The following is an 18,030-nucleotide window of genomic DNA, read 5'->3' as shown; positions in this document are numbered from 1 at the left end:
TATGTACATCATAAAAGCCAGAAATGTTAAAAGGAAGAGGTAAATTCTACACTGTTGGTGGGAATATAAGTTGGTGCAGCCACTGTACCAGTATGGAGGTTGCTCAGAAAACTAAAAATAGAGTTACCATATAATCCAACAATCCCACTCCTGGGCACATATCCAGACAAAACTATATTTCAAAAAGATACATGCACCCCTATGTTCATAGCAGCACTATTCACAATACCCAACACATGGAAACAACCTAAATGTCCATTGACAGATGAACAGATAAAGAAGATGTGGTACATATACACAATGGAATACTACTCAGCCATAAAAAAGAATGAAATAATGCCATTTGCAGCAACATGGCTGCAACTAGAGATTATCATACTAAATGAAGTCAGAAAGAGAAAGACAAATACCATATGATATCACTTATATGTGGAATCTAAAATATGACACAAATGAACCTAACTATGAAACAGACACAGAATCACAGACATAGAGAACAGACTGGTGGTTGCCAAGGGAAAGGGGGTTGGGGGAGGGATGGATTGGGAGGCTGGGGTTAGCAGATGTAAGCTATTACGTATAGAATGGATAAACAACAAGGTCCTACTGTATAGCACAGAGAATTACATTCAATATCCTATGATAAATCATAATGGAAAAGAACATTAAAAAAAGACTATGTAGGGACTTCCCTGGTGGTCCAGTGGTTACGACTCCACACTGCCAATGCAGGGGGTGCGGGTTCAATCTCTGGTTGGGGAACTAAGATCCTGCATGCTGCACGGCGCGGCCAAAAAAAGAAAAAAAGAATGTGTGTGTATATATATACATATATATATATATTAGTGAATCACTTTGCTGTACAGCAGTTATTAACACAACATTGTAAATCAAATACAGTTCAATAAAAAAATAAATTTTAAAAGGAAGAGGTAAAAATATATGTAACAGCTCTAATACTTTCTTCACTTACCCCAAAAGATAGCTTTATGTACACCTGGAGTACACACACAGCCCCAGGAGACTTCAGGTAAAGGGGAGAGACAACAGGATCTGAAATGTCTTTAGTGTCAGAGAGGAGAGTTTGGACTCAAGAGAAATTTCAAATCTAAGCAGGGGACTGGATGACTGATCAGAGGTAAGGGTTAAGAAAAGAGAGGAATCTGAACAGTGACACTAATGAGTAAAGAGGAACAAGTGTGAGCAGGGGTGAGGGTTTCCAGACATACTGAGTTTGGTTTTGAAGATGCTGAGTTTAATGTGCCTTTAAGACATCTTGGTGGAAATATCTGCTACGGCATTTGGAAATACAGTTAGGAGGTTAAGCCAAAAATTTGTTGACTATTAGTCATATTATAAGTGAATAATACTAGTTATATATTGAATTACTTTTAATAAAAATATACATAATGGCTTTATTTGGTGAGGTGCAGTATGATTCACTTGTATTTTATTGTGTTTTTAGATTCTACATACAGTTAACATCCTTTGCTGCTTACCTATGTATATGTTTACTTATATAACAGTAAGGCTTTTACTATTTGGCAAATTGATTGAGCCCTTCCTTCATCCTTCCCTCCACCATATGTATTATGAATCTTCATCCTTTGGTCACTTTGTCAATTTATGTAGAATCACAACAGTGGAGGCCAGCTCTTGAAACGAAGGCCAATAATACGGGGTATGAAATAATTGTTGTTACTCTTATGAAGTTACCACAGAAGAGGAGGAGAGGGAGGAAGAAGACAAAGAAGAAAGAGGGGAGAATATTAATATACCTAAAAAATCATTTAAAAGTTGAAGTAGGATGGAGTGAAGGCAGCCTGAGAAGATGTACACCATTTGGCAAGATAATATAAGTAGGAGAAATGAGGCAAGAGGAAATAAAAGTTAGACAGTAAAACGGATCCAGGAGTGAGCTTAGGACAAAGGCGTACAGGGACTTCTTCACACTTGGGAGAGATGGACTGCATACTTAGCTCTAAGCTCTGCTCCAGCACCTCAAAGAGGAAACCATGGCTGGTTATGAGTCCCAAAGACCATAAACACAGAAACTAAATAGTTGCTCAGGGGAAGTTAAATTATACAAGGAATTCACATTAGGACTTGATCAAGACATGTAGGTCTGTGGGAAAGCTACTTTTTGGCATACCTTCAAGCTGACAGTCTTTAAAATACCTCTTCCACATTTATTTACAGAGGAGCTGCACGAATAAAAGGTTTCTATATAAGGGTTGCCGACAGGGTTCAGCTTCTCATCCAGTATCCCAGGCAATTTTTCTCTGACTCCAGAATTCTATGCCCCAACCAGCAAACAAAAGCTCTCCAGTTAAATCCAGCCAAACTACTCAGAGGGAAGATTATTGGGCATACTGTTACTTGATCACACCCCTTGAAATTCTTAACACCTCTGCAAGTGGCTTCTCAAAGTATTCCCTTCAACCCTATACAGTACTCCTCCTAAAAGGAGTTTCTTTGTTTTTGTTTTTTGATGCTTTTTATTTTATTTGGCAGTGCCATGCGGGATCTTAGTTCCCCGACCAAGGATTGAACCCACACCCTCTGCAGTGGAAGTGCGGAGTCTTAACCACTGGACCGCCAGGGAAGTCCCAAAGAAGTTTTATTAACTAGATTTTTTTTTCTCATCTCATCCCATGTCCAGTGAGCCTAATGACACAATCTGAGCTTGATATGCTAGGGATAGCCCCAGATGAGCCAGGCCTTATACCAACTCCAATTGACAGCAGAGAACAATGTCTCCTGTGGGTTCTCATAATGAGGTCAGAGTGTCACGTAATACAAAATGCTCTCAGTAATACAGACAGAGTAACAACAGATAGGCCTGTTTCTTTCCACATTCTTCAAGAAGGCACAGATCATCACAATAAGGTACAGTTTAATGAAAACTTTTCTACCAAAGTAGGAGAGAGGAAGGGGCTATTGGAGGAGAGCAATTTTTAAATTGGGTAAATGAGAAACATGGCCCTTTCAAAGAATTTCCTGAGGCAATGAAAAAGAAAAACAGAAAAGGAAAGAAAACAAATGCCTATCCAAAGACAGGGGTTTCATCATCATAATTTTAGGCAGTTTATGCAAGTGGTGCAAATATACAAGTTTAATAAGCATATTGAATAAATGTCCTCCATATGGCTCAACATAAAGAAACAGAAACCATGTATAGGAAACTGACATCATAAAACAAAGTATTCAGGTGTTCAGCAAGATTTTTTCTTTAATTCTAATGTAAACTCCAAATGTAAATTGATTTTGCACCTGTTTACTGGTTTATTATCAGTAAGAGTATAAAAATTACAGATGAAAAATGATTTGTATTAAGCATTGGCATTATGGGATTGTTCCTTGGTAACATATTTCCCTTCGTAACCAGGATTGGCTTGCACAACCGTTGAAATTACCTGGTACGTTTTGAAAATTCAAACGAAGAAGAGCTACTCTGAGATGACAAATAATGTAAAAACCCCACAGGAGAATCATTGAAAGTTGGTTCACTGCAGGGTGAATGCTTAGCTTCCTGCTCCAGTGGCCAGGACACTGGACAGTCCAGCCTTGAGCATGGTCTTCAGGCTGGATCTGGGGCCATGGGTGGGAGAAAAGAGCAAGAGGAGAGCAGAGAGCCTTAATCAACCGTAATCCAGGGGAAGGACCAGCTAGGAAATTTGAGGGGCTCAGAGCAAAGTGAAAATGTGGGGTCTCTTGTTCAAAAAGTATTAAGACTATCAAGATGGTGACAACAGGGCACTGAACCAAGCCTGGGATCCTTCTTTGTGCGGGGCCCCATGCAACCGCACAACTCACACATCCAGGAGCAAGGCCTTAGGTCCACGGACAAGGAGGTCTAGGTAAAATGCAGGACATCAGCCCCTCCTTAGACACTGGCCAAATGAGCTCTTCCCTTTCCCTTACCCAAGCCTCAAGAACGAAGGACTCAGTAGCTATCAAACCAAAGTCAGTGACCATTTACTGAATTTCTCCTGCATTAATATCACAAACACAAAAACAGGAAAGAAATTAGAGGGCAAATTAAGGGACACATATTTATTGCTTTATGCTTCAGTCCAGTCAAGTTCTTTGAACTTCAGTTCCTGCTTGAGAAAGAGTTTGTAGCTTTAAGTTTACAGCTCACGAGGGAAAGATATATTTCAGAATTCTGTGAATAATCCATTTTAACCAAAAAGATAATCTTGGGTTTTTCCAACTTATAACTGGTGTTCTTTATTAGGAGACAGAAAGGCAGAAACCTGGCTGGAGTTGGGATCTTCAGCCTTGTGATAGAAATTAAGTCCATCTCTACCCATGGAAGCTTGATTCAATGAAGAGCCTTTATGACACTCTCCAGAAACTCCAAAGACAAATGTCCCCAAAGTCCAAATTGGTCTTGCCTCACTTCAGGGAAACACCCAATAACTAAAAAGCAAATCTGTCATTTTTTTTCCTACTTTGTAAAGATCAATATTTATTCAGAGTTTGCATTTGAGCCTAAAGCATAACACACTTTGGGAAGAAGCAAATGCTACCTCTGCAGAAGCAAGCCAGCCGCGGGCACCTAGTCCACTGGGCACCTCGTTGAATAATCAATCCTTGGCTAGTGTCACAAGAGCTAAACCCCCAGTATCTTACTGGAGTTTTAAAGCTGCTTTGCTTTTTAGTCATTTGGATCTTCTGCCCTGGCGTATTTGGATTACGTACTACCTTGTTTCTAAACCAAAACCAGACTGAGAAGGCAGCTTCAGAGTAACCAGCCGAGGTGAGCCTTAAGGCTGCAGCCATCCTGGCTCCACATTTAAGCCACCCTTGAAATGAGGATGTGAACACAGGTTATTCCATGACAACTTGTCTCGATATAGGTGGCTAAAAATGTACTAAAGGAAATTACTGCAGCGTTTGCGCCTTTAGAAGAAAAAAATGACCTTTAAAACAGACCATCAGGTTGAAATATAAGCAAGTCGTAGCTTCCTTGGCTTTGCCGAGTGTCCACACTTTTATGTGCGTGCCAACCGGAGACGGACATTCCACGGAGGGGTATTACTGAGAGTCCTGGCAGAATGGGGTAATAGAAGAACTAACCAGGGTGGCTTTCTGGTAAATGAACATTAGCCCAAGACAGAAGTAGCATGCCAAAGTTTTTAGGGGACCTTTCCGTGGAAGTTTTGGTTCACAGCATCTCTGTGAGGGGTTTATTAGTTCAAAGGCGAAACTGAGGCTAGGGTTTGCTGAAGATCATAAAACAATTTAGAAGCAATAATAACAATCCTAGTTGTGGGGATTACAAAATCGTGTCCTGGAGGACACTGGTTGCTCGAGATGTTTGTAGGAGTTACATGAAAACAGGATTCTGGGGTCAAATAAGTCTAAGAGATGGGGAGTGATGCTAAATTAGGGAGTTGTCTCTACAATAGCCCTGCTCAGAGCTTGTACTGCTGAGCCTCGTACATCTCTGAGAGGGCATTTATATGCAGCATTCCCCAAGCTTATTTGATCAGAGACCTTTTTCCCCTAAAGCATTTCCCAGGAATAAAATTCCACACAGCACACTTTGGGTAGCAAAGCCATGAAGTTCCTGGAGGCAGGTCTTTACCACACCCTTTTTTTCTTCAGAATTTTTTATGTTATCCTATCTGTTTGAAGGTAATCCAAGGAAAACTGAAATTTGTAGCTCGCAATACAAAGAACTTTCAATTTAAACTGTGAATCAGTTGGTTTTAGGTAATTTGCTTATTTTCTCCCTATGTATTCCAGAATAAATTGATCTGTTATATTCTGGTTTTACTCATTCAAAGGAGTATTAGAAAACACTTTCATTACTATAAGTACTTTTAAACTTTTTTTTTTTTATTGGAGTATAGTTGCTTTACAATACTGTGTTAGTTTCTACTGTACAGCAAAGTGAATCAGCTATACGTATACATATATCCCCTCTTTTTTGGATTTCCTTCTCTTTAGGTCACCACAGAGCACTGAATAGAGTCCTCTGTGCTATACAGTAGGTTCTCATTAGTTATCTATTTTATACATAGTATCAATAGTGTATATATGTCAATCCCAATCTCCCAATTCATCCCACCCCTCCCCTTTCCCCCTTGGTATCCATACGTTTGTTCTGTACGTCTGTGTCTCTATTTCTGTTTTGTAAATAAGATCGTCTATACCAATTTTTTCAGATTCCACATATATGTGTTAATATATGATATTTGTTTTTCTCTTTCTGACTTACTTCACTCTGTATGACAGTCTCTAGGTCCATCCATGTCTCTACAAATGACCCAATTTTGTTCCTTTTTATGGTTGAGTAATATTCCACTGTATATATGTACATATACATGTACATATGTACATATGTATATATAGATTTAAGTTTACAATTCATGGAACTAGTTTCATCAGCAAAAGGATAAATGGATACTTATCATGAATTACTTTTCTAAGAATTTAAGTAACATCCAACATTTAGGGAGCCCACGTGAGTTACCTAGCTAAAGCACTTTAAGTCAGCTGCCTTTGGACTGTGTTTATGGTGATTCATCAATTCTTGATCTACACATTGCTTTTTTTTTTTTTAAATAGATCTTTACTGGAGTATAATTGCTTCACAATCCTGTGTTAGCATACATATATCCCCATATCCCCTCCCTCTAGAGCCTCCCTCCCACCCTCCCTATCCCACCTCTCTAGGTCATCACAAAGCACTGAGCTGATCTCCCTGTGCTATGCTGCTGCTTCCCACTGGCTAGCTATTTTACATTCGGTAATATATATATGTTGATGCTACTCTCACCTCGCCCCAGCTTCCCCCTCCCTGCACCGTGTCCGCAAGTCCATTCTCTACATCTGCGTCTTTATTGCTGCCCTGCCACTAGGTTCGCCAGAACCATTTTTTTTTTTTTTAGATTCCATATATATGTGTTAGCATACGGTATTTGTTTTTCTCTTTCTGACTTACTTTACTCTGTACGACAGACTTTAGGTCCATCCACCTCACTACAAATAACTCAGTTTCATTTCCTTTTATGGCTGAGTAATCAAAACTACAATGAGGTATCACCTCACACCAGTCAGAATGGCCATCATCAAAAAATCTAGAAACAATAAATGCTGGAGAGGGTGTGGAGAAAAGGGAACCCTCTTGCACTGTTGGTGGGAGTGTAAATTGATACAACCACTATGGAGAACAGTATGGAGGTTCCTTACAAAACTAAAAATAGAACTACCATACAACCCAGCAGTCCCACTACTGGGCATATACCCTGAGAAAACAATAATTCAAAAGAGACATGCACCACAATGTTCATTGTAGCACATCGCTTCTTAAAAACTAGTCAACTTTAAATCAGAGATGGAGGTGGTGGGAAGAGAACAAAAGGTCGCCATCTAAAGACTAATAGAGAGACAGACTGGGAATAAAGAGCTCCAACTCTGCTACTCTCTAGCTAGGCTTCTTACCCAAGACCCCAACTATGGTACATCTTAAGCTAGATGTTGCCCTACGCATTCCCCTCTCTGGGCTCTTTCTTTATTCTTAAAGGGCCCTCAAGCCCAAAGTGGTCTGAATGCATCAAGCATTCTGATAAAGAGATCGAGAAGCTACCATTTCCTTCATTTTGCTACCAATTCAGTGCTGTTCTTGGGCGCTCATGTCCTTAAATTTAGGTCTCTCCTAACAGCGATTAATCATCTGTGGAGACAAGACAGGATCCTAGGCTAGTGCCAGGGCTTTTCCAGGATAATAAAGAAAAATACCTAACTTCAGCCTTTATAGTTCTTTACATACAGTAATTTAGGTGAGCTAGAGTCAGTTTATACCAGTTCCCGAGGGAGTGTCAATTATTAAATTTTTAAGAAATTTATGAGCCAGTTGTTAAACCCAGCCCATTATTAAAAATTAAATTATATAAATACAATTAAATAAATTATCAAAAAAACAAGGTTAAGAAATTCTTAAAACTAATGTCTTCCTAATTATTTTACTGCATTTTACTATTATCTACATTCTTGGGTTTAAGTATCTATTGGATCTGTATTAGAGGAAATATTACATCATGGTGTGCTACTGTGCATCTCTTCCAACTTCTACCTTCAGTGATGCTACTTTGATAGCTTAAAATTGTTCACGAAGGGAGTACTTATACCACAGAAATTGGCAAATATTACAAATCGAGAGAGCTGGTTGTTAAACTGTTACTGTTTAATCCTCACACAAACCTTATGAGTTATGTACACTTATTATTCCAATTATACAGATGACATGCCTAGAGCCACATAGCTAGTTAGTGGCGGAGCCAGTATTCGAACACAGGTGGTCTGGTTCCAGAATCTTGCCCTCCCGATGGTTACAGGCAGTAACACTGATTTGGACACAACATAAAATAAAGTATATCAAGCAATGGCAGATATGTAATTTCATTCCAGATGGAAAGGAAAACATATCCACTATAAAGGGAAGTCAGTCAAATAAAGCTACTAGAAATTCAATGGTTGAAAATTAATGACTAAATGAGTAAATGAATGCATTTCATTCATAAAAAAGGCTTACTCCAAAGGAAATGGAAAACTCTTTGTCTCCTACATCCAAGACTATGTTTACGATCTCCAGATATGCTGTGTTTCAGCTTTTACTCCTGCTCCATTCAGCTACCATTTTTAGCAAATTGTATTAGTTTCCTGCAGCTGCTGTAACAGATTACCAAAGCAACAGAAATTTATTCTCACAGTTCTGGAGGCCAGAAGTCCAAAACCAGTTTCAGTGAGCTGAAATCGGATGTCATCAGAGCCTCACTCCTTCTGGAAGATCTAGGAGAGAAGTTGTTCTCTGCCTCTTCCAGCTTCTGGTAGCTGTCAGCATTCCTTGGCTTGTGGCCCCTTATCTCTCTGCTCTGTGTTCACATGGCCTTCTCCTCTGTGTGTCTGTGTGCAATCTCCCTCTGCCTCTGTCCTCTTACAACAACACTTGTGATGGCATTTAGGATACACCCAGATATTCCAGGAGGAGCCCCTCCTTTCAAGACCGTTAACTTAATCACATCTTTTGTCATATAAGGTAATATTCACAGGTTCCAGGAATTACAATGTGGATATATCTTTGCAATCACCATTCAGCCCACTACAGCAATCATCATTAATGACCACAGACCTACTCTATGCTGAGAGTTATGGTTACACAGAGCTACAGGCAGGAGTGCTGTCCCCTAGAAGACTATAGCCTGTAAAGGGAGACAGAACTCATATGAAAAAGTCAATCACAGGGAACATAAAATGGTGTAGCTGATGTGAAAACAGTTTGGTAGTTTCTTAAAAAGTTAGACGTAGACTTAATCATATGATGCAGCAATTCCACTCCTATGTATATGCCCAAGAGAAATGGAAACATATGCTTATTCAAGGACTTACACATGAATGTTCATAGCAGCCTTATTCATGATAGCCCCAAAGTATAAACAGCCCAAATGTCCATCAACTGGAAAGTGACAAACACAATGTGGTGTGTCCAAACAATAGAACACCACTCAGCAATAAAAAGAAATGAAAAACTGATATATGCTACAACATGGATGAACATCATGCTAATTGAAAGAAGCCAAACACAAAAGACCAACTTTGCATGATTCCATTTATATGAAATATCCAGAAAAGGCAAACCTATAAGAGATGGAAAGCAGATGACTGGTTGGTCTGGGCCTGGAGGGTAGGAAACAGGGGTCAACTGCCAATGGACATGAAGGATCTTACTGGGGTAACAGAACTGTTGCAAAACTAGATTTTGGTGATGGTTGCCAAATTCAGTAAACTTACCAAAAACAAAACAACAACAACAAAACCATTGACTTGTACAGTTAAAATGGGTAACTTTCATGGTATGCAAATTATACTTCAATAAAATTATTTGTTTAAAGTGAATACAGCACAAGGCCACATACAGTAAAGGTAAAGTGAGTGATGGAAAGGTTGAAAAAAGGATATGAGTGTGGAATATGCGTGTGTGTATGTGCTGTATGTGTTATCTTGGGCTGGCAGACAAGCACAGATGGACCCAACCAGAGGTTCAACAGGAGAGATCAGGTTCAGGTCTGGCCCCACGGCCCACAGTGTCATTCTTTCCTCTGCCCACTTCTTGACCTCCTGCTTGCTCACCCTTGGCAGGCTGCCTGGAGACCCAGTGGTCTGTGGCCCAGTGGACTTCCTGAGCCTAGCTTGACTCAAAGGCAAGTGTCAGCAAAGCATGTCACCCCTCTCCACTCCCACATACCTAGCTCTCCATCAGGCTGGCTGGGGCCTCCTCCATCAGAGAGGGGACTCTGGGAGTGAAGACCTGCTTAGCCTGCAGTGGTCTAGCCCTAGCCTTCCAAAGCACAATGATAACACCTTTCCATGTCCCCTTGGATCCGTCCCACATTATTTCCTATGGGTTTTCTCACAGGGAGATTGACAGGAAGCTCTGGGCTGGTTGTTTACCTCTGATATACTATTAATATTGTTGAAAACATTTCTTAAAATGATGGCTTTCCATGTATTTAGGGATCATTCAGGCCCCCTAACCTAACCTTGGATTAACCATCACACACCAGGGGTACACATAAATGACAGAAAATTAATAAAAATGAATGAATTCTATTTTTGAGAGTTTGAAACCTTCCAACTTAATAGGAAACAGAGTGGACATGGGAATGATATCCTCTTGTTCTTTCAAACATCTCTGTGTCTTAGGGTCTTATAGAAAGCAGATTCAAAATAGATGCTTATTGGATTGATTAGTTCAAAAGAAACAATAACAACATTCCCTTTTTCTAAAATTCCAGACTCGATTTTGGAACCAGCCAACTCCCCTTTGGAAATCCAACAGAAAAAAAAGTAGTTCATTGAAAAAATAATAATAGGTTCCTTCAGGAGACAACTCCTCTGAGAGGAGGCATGTATCTTGCTCCAGCTGGTACTTTCACGTGTAAGGGATTTCTTAAATCATTCAAGACATAATGACAAAAATGTCATTGACCTTTTCCTTTCTGCTAAGGTAACAAGAAAATGGCCTTGGAGATAAACTCTAGAAATTTTTCTTTCATACGACTATTAGTGTTCTTTTTTAATCTCTGAAAGACCTAGGACAGACTTTAGAAGTTAGATACCTTCTGTCAAATTGCAGTCTAACAAGATTACAGGTTAGTCTTGGGTCTCAAGTCACATGTTATAAAGATGTGAAGGTCATCATTTGGAAGAAATACAGTTTGTAATATGTACTCTGATAGTAATCTCTCTGGGGCCCCAGAATATGATGGCAACTACTTCATAAGGTTGGTGAGTGGATGATGCAATGTGCAGGGATTGGCACACAATGTAGTACCCAGTCAATGACTGTGGTAACAGTGGTTACCACCCTTTAAATATAAATAAAAAGAAGAGGAAAGGTAAATCGCCAATAATCATTTGAAAGGTAAATGCAGATTTAAACCAAAATTAGATACCACTTTTCACCCACTCCAGCATAGTACTAAGAGTTAGAAAAATTGTGAAGCAACGGGAAAGCCCATCCACTGCTAGTAGGAATATAAATTAATACAACCAAATCGGAAAGGAGTTTCACATTATCTTGAAAAGTTGAACATACACATCCTCGATGACCCAGAATTTCCACTCCTAGGTACATACCCTGCAGAGATTTTTGTATAATGCCTCAGCAATCATGAGCAAGAATGTTTGTAGCAGCGTCATTTATCATACCAAAGAGTTAGAAACAATCCTACTGCCCACTGAGCTTGGATAAATAAACAGTGGTATATATACACAAGAGAATAGTACATAGCAGTAAAAACAAATGAACTGTAGTTGTTGAATTCAAACATTTAATTTTACTTAATTTTTTAAATTGTTTAAAGTTTTTAATTTCTAGTAGGAAAACATTATCTGAATGAATACCTTAATGGCAAACCACTGTAAAATATTTCAGCTGCATTTGGGGCAGAGGGGTAGGGATTATCCTCAAAGCACCCCAGCTTTCTTCATGAGAAGGTCAGAGGTGCACGGTTTGTATTACTGTGACATCCATTAGGTGATCTAAGTTGCTTTACCTTCAGCAGGGGCTTTATTTGTCAGAGGGCATTATGCTTGACCTCCAAATTTGGCCGACAATTTACTGATGAGATTCATAACCTTTGGGTTGCTCTGATATTTTGACATATTTGCTGGGTTCTGAGCCACATCCTGGAAGGCCACCATAACTTCTGGATCCTGCATGGCTGCAAGAACCTCTGGATCACTAAGAATTTCATTGAGCCCAGGCATTCCTGCCATTCCAGGCATGCCCCCTCCCATTCCAGGCATTCCTCCAGGAAAATTACCAGGATTCCACCAGGAAACCACCTGGAAAAGAGCCATACTGAGCTCCTGACTGTCATCTGGCTTCTTCCTCTCTCTGGCCTCTCTCACGTTCTTCCCGAGCCTTCTTGAGCCTTTCTATTCTTCCTTTGATCTCTCGCCCTTCACGTTTTCCCTCATACTTTCTCCGACGTTCAGCAATTTTCTGGGCCCTTGGTTGAACTTCTTTCATAACTGCACTAGCATCTTCATCATAACCCAGCTTACAGGCAAGGGCAAGATCATGGGCAGCTTCTTCCCAATGGCCCAAAAGTCTGTGCCCTTTCCCTCGCCACTTGTATGGCTGAGCTGAATCAGGATTTATTTCAATAGCTCTGTCACAGTCTCGGATGGCAGCATTTGGCTTCTGTAATTTGATGAAGACACTGGCTCTCTTGGCATACAGAATGGCCAAACGAGGATTTAGCTTGATGGCATCTGTGAACAAGTCATGGCTTTCTGGAGTTCACCATCATTTAGGGCATCAACGGCAGCCACTTTTTTATCATTTGCCTAATCCATCATCCCCTCAGTTATCTCTACATTTTCATCTCCCATTTCTGGAGGGGCGTCAGTGTCTGGTTCATTCACACCTTCATTGTCAATTTCTAGATCACTTTCCTCACTTGATGGTTCATCTGTCTTTATGTTTTCCTCCACCTTCTTACTATCTGTTTTTTCTTCCTCGGTATTTTCTTCCAATTTTGTTTTATGAGTAGCAGGTGGTATTTTACCCCCCATGCTCTCCACCCACTCCCTCAGGAAGCACATTTCCTCGGTGTGCAGAACGCTCGGGTCCTGCTTGCACATTTTCACGAAGGCTCGAGGCTCGCTCACTTTGTGCGGGTCCACTGTCCGGAGGCGGCGGGCGCGGCGGACGCTGCGGCCAGATTCCAGCAATCAAACATTTTAGAAACACAACGTTGAACTGCAGTATGACTCCATTTTCAAAACAGACAAAACTAAACAATATGCCATTGGGGACACACAAAAAAGCAATGGTTTCTCTGTGAAGATGTTGAGGAATGCGACTGGTAGGCATTCACTGGCACATTAGGATTTCAAAAGAACTGACGATGTCCTATTTCTTAAACTGGGCGGTGGGTTCAAGAGTATTTTTTTTTTCTCTAAATATATTCTCTTGTGTGCACAAATTATTCCTAATAAACATGAAAATAAATCTTAATATTCACTACAAAAAATCAATAAGGAATGTGATCAGGTGATCCCCCAAAGAAATCAATAACTAATAAGCTGATTTTTAAATATTCAAACTTACTAGTAGTCAAATAGTTGTAAAATTTTTTAACATAAAATTTTAAAATGAGTAGTGTTCTTCAGCACTCAGGTTAACGAAGATATTTTTAAAATAATGCCTAATGCCTGTGTTAATGCAATGAGATGGACATAGTTATACTCTGCTGGAAGCGTAAATCAGCACAAGTTTTCTAAAAAGCTGTTTGATGACATATATCAGAAAGTCTTAAAAGTTGTTCCTTTGATTCAGTAATTCCATGAAATCTCAGAAAATCACAAGAGATTGATACAGAGATTTAGACTCTATATAGCATTGTACACAAGTAGCCAAAAATGCAAAAACATTTATACATTCATGCAACAAATATTTATTGAGCACCTACTATGTGCCAAGTAGTGTTTGGGGCACCTGCAATACACTGGTGAACAAAATTGACAAAAATCTCTACCCTCATGGAATTTACATTACAGTGGGAGGAGTAGATAATAAATGGTAAACTTTGTAAATAAAGTATAATAGTACATGAGAAAATAATAGACGCTGTGAAAAAAAAAAAAGACAAAGCAGAACAAGATAAGAGCAATCAGGAGTGGCTGGAGGCAAGACAAAAAGGAACAGTTTGCTTCAGTAAGAAGATGACGCCTGAGCACAAGATTCTAAGGAGGTGAGAAATCTGGGTAGTGGGTCCTTGGGAATTCCAGGCAGAGAGAACAGCTAGTGCAAAGACCCAGGGGCACAGCTTGTCTGGCAATCAGAAAAACAGTAGGGAGTCCAGTGGGGCTGGTGTGGCCTGGGCAGGGAGAGGAATAGGAGATGAAGCCAGAGAGGTAAGAGTTGGGGGCAACCTTGAAGGGCCTCAAAGGCCATCATAAGGATGTAAGCTTTTACTCTTAGCAAAATGGGGAGCCCTTGCAGTGTTTGGAGCAGAGAGCTATGATATGACTTATATTTTTAAAAGCTCAAACAATGTTCAAACAATAGAGCAATGACTAAATAAATTACAGTAAGTCTTTGCTTGTTCAGAGTAGGAGCTCAGAAAGTATTTGGAGAACAAATGTATATACTAAAATATTACACAACCATTCAAGACTGTAACTGCAATGAATATTCAGGGACATGGAAAAATTCTTATCATGCATATTAAAAGAAAAAAATATGGTTAAAAAATTATGGTTCCAATTTTGGATAGGTAGGTATGTAGATAATTGATAGATAATGGAAAGAGAAATAGATTTTTAAAAAAAAACTATAGGGAGATACCATCTAATACAAGATGGTTTTAAGTAAGTGGTGAAATTACAGGCATTTTTATAGTATTTGTTGTATTTGGGGTATTTCTGGATTTTTTAAGAATAATAATGTATTACTTTTATAATCATAAAAAAATAAATTTATATTTTTAAAACCTACCATAAGCATATGGTATTCTTTGTAATTTCTATGCTGAATGTCAGGAAATATATCCATCGATCAAAATTATTAGATTTTTTTCTGGGTTCCTGGGAAAATGGAAGGTATTTGATATTCATTGGTTGAGTTTAACAGCAGGCAGCCTGCAGTTCATCAGTGAGGCTGTCACCAGTAGTTCAATAAATCCATTGGAATCACTACAGAAGAATTCTAATGGGATCATGGAAACAATTTGGCTGGTAGAAAACAAATGATTAAAAAGTCATTACATTATCTACACAGGCAGAAGAATTGCCTAATTTAACCACGAAAGTCACTACAAAAGACCAAAATAATTACACTGTAAATGGATACCCCAAATAAGGGAATCATTTGATTTTAATGATATCCAGAGAGAAAATTATAGGTGCGGGGTGAGTTTGCCAGAGCTGCGTAGAACAGCTCATTAGCGCCTTCACTGGATTCAATCGACTGCTCATTTGAATCTGAGGCGCCCAGTCTCCCTCATGGGAGCCCCTTCTTGTTAATTTCATTTTGGTGTCTGGGTCTGATGTCTTCAAATGCCTGAGTCTCACTGAAGGCATGCCAGAGGACAGATGAGAAGCATCTCCTTTTAAGTTCCTACCAGGCTCAGTTTGTAGCAGGATATCAGCCTCTGTGGCCAAGAACATGTTGAACCACCAGAAACATGTAGTAATTTGGTCCAAGAGGCATATGGAGTGATGAACCAAAAAAGAGTCCTTAAGAGAACCAAAAGTGGGATTCCCATGAAACATTTGCAAAGCTCCCAGAAACATGCTTTCTCTCCCTCAAGGGAAGGTTCCATGTCCACTATTTCCTGAGGAGCTGGAGGGTGCCCCGTGTTCAATAGAATCTTCAGATCCAAAGTGTCTTACCCAGCAAAGGTGGCTGCAGAAGTAAATTGTTGCTCATTTATTTAATCAGCTGACAGATATTCATTGAATTCCTACCATGTATCATTTAAGGATGAATAAGTCCCTGCATTAAAAAGCGAATCATTCAGGGACTTCCCTGGTAGTGCAGTGGTTAAGAATCCACCTGCCAATGGAGGGAACACGGGTTCGAGCCTTGGTCCAGGAAGATCCCACATGCCGCAGAGCTACTAAGTCCATGCACCACAACTACTGAGCCTGCACTCTAGAGCCCGCGAGCCACAACTACTGAGCCTGCGTGCCACAATGACTGAAGCCCGCACACCTAGAGCCCATGCTCCACAACACGAGAAGCCATCACAGTGAGAAGTCCACGCACCTCAACGAAGAGTAGCCCCAGCTTGCTGCAACTAGAGAAAGCCTGCATGCAGCAAGACCCAATGCAGCCAAAAATAAATAAATTAATTAATTTATTTATTTTTCTAAAAAATGTGAATCGTTTAGAAAGGAAAGCAGACAATAGCAAAGATCAATAAAACTAAAAGCTGGTTCTTTGAGAAGATAAACAAAATTGATAAACCATTAGCCAGACTCATCAAGAAAAAAAGGGAGAAGACTTAAATCAATACAATTAGAAATGAAAAATGAGAAGTAACAACTGACACTGCAGAAATACAAAGGATCCTGAGAGATTACTACAAGCAACTCTATGCCAATAAAATGGACAACCTGGAAGAAATGGACACATTCTTAGAAAAGCACAACCTTCCGAGACTGAACCAGGAAGAAATAGAAAATATAAACAGACCAATCACGAGCACTGAAATTGAGACTGTGATTAAAAATCTTCCAACAAACAAAAGCCCAGGACCAGATGGCTTCACAGGCAAATTCTATCAAACATTTAGAGAAGAGCTAACACCTATCCTTCTCAAACTCTTCCAAAATATAGCAGAGGAAGGAACACTCCCACTCATTCTACGAGGCCACCATCACCCTACCTGGGTTTGGGATGATCTCACACATTGTACCTTACTACTCGGGAAAAAAAGAGCCTTTCGGATATATGGGTATGGTATGAGCTATAATATCAATTGGGTTCTTAGGTTTTATTGTATGGGCCCATCACATATTCACAGTAGGTATGGACATTCATACATGAGCATACTTTACATCAGCTACTATAATTATTGCCATCCCTACAGGGGTAAAAGTATTTAGCTGATTGGCAACACTCCATGGAGACAATATTAAATGATCACTGGCCCTGATGTGAGCCTTGGGTTTCATCGTCCTTTTCACAGTCGGTGGACTAACAGGTATTGTCCTAGCTAATTCATCATTAGACATTGTACTTCATGATACCTACTATGTAGACGCACACTTTCACTATGTGCCCTCAATGGGAGCTGTTTTCGCTATCATAGGAGGATTTGTACACTGATTTCCACCATTCTCAGGGTATACACTCAACTTGACATGAGCAAAAATTCACTTTGTGATCATATTCGTGGGTGTCAACATAACCTTCTTCCCATAACATTTCCTAGGCTAATCTGGCATGCCTCGACGATACTCCGACTATCCAGACGCCTATACAACATGGAATACTATCTCATCAATAGGCTCATTCATCTCATTAACAGCGGTCATACTGATAGTCTTCATTATCTGAGAAGCATTCACATCCAAACGAGAAGTATTAGCAGTAGAGCTTACTATCACAAGTTTAGAATGACTAAATGGATGTCCTCCACCATATCATACATTCGAAGAACCAACCTACATTAATCTAAAATAGTCAAGAAAGGAAGGAATCGAACCCTCTCTTATCGGTTTCAAGCCAACATCATAGCCACTATGTCCTTCTTCATGAACTAGGTATTAGTAAAATTTTATACAACTTTGTCGAAGTTAAGTCACAAGTGAAAATATTGTATATCTCTATGGCATACGCCTTCCAACTACGTTTTCAAGATACAACATCACCCGTCATAGAAGAACTGCTACGTTTTCACGACCACACACTAATAATTGTTTTCCTAATTAGCTCCTTAGTCCTCTCTATCATTACACTAATACTTACAACTAAGTTAACACATACTAGCACAA

General features: G+C 39.7%; 1 pseudogene across 1 annotated transcript; it reads right to left on the bottom strand.

Annotated features, from left to right (window-relative positions):
• Positions 1-1,437: 1,437 nt before the first annotated feature.
• On the bottom strand, positions 1,438-16,164 carry LOC309609568 (hsc70-interacting protein pseudogene; annotated as a pseudogene). Its single transcript has one exon. The product of its transcript is annotated as a hsc70-interacting protein pseudogene (transcript).
• Positions 16,165-18,030: the final 1,866 nt, after the last annotated feature.

Source organism: Balaenoptera borealis, assembly GCF_965194805.1.
Source record: "Balaenoptera borealis genome assembly, chromosome: 13".
Lineage (NCBI taxonomy): Eukaryota > Metazoa > Chordata > Mammalia > Artiodactyla > Balaenopteridae > Balaenoptera > Balaenoptera borealis.
This window is presented reverse-complemented; position numbering and strand designations above follow the sequence as displayed.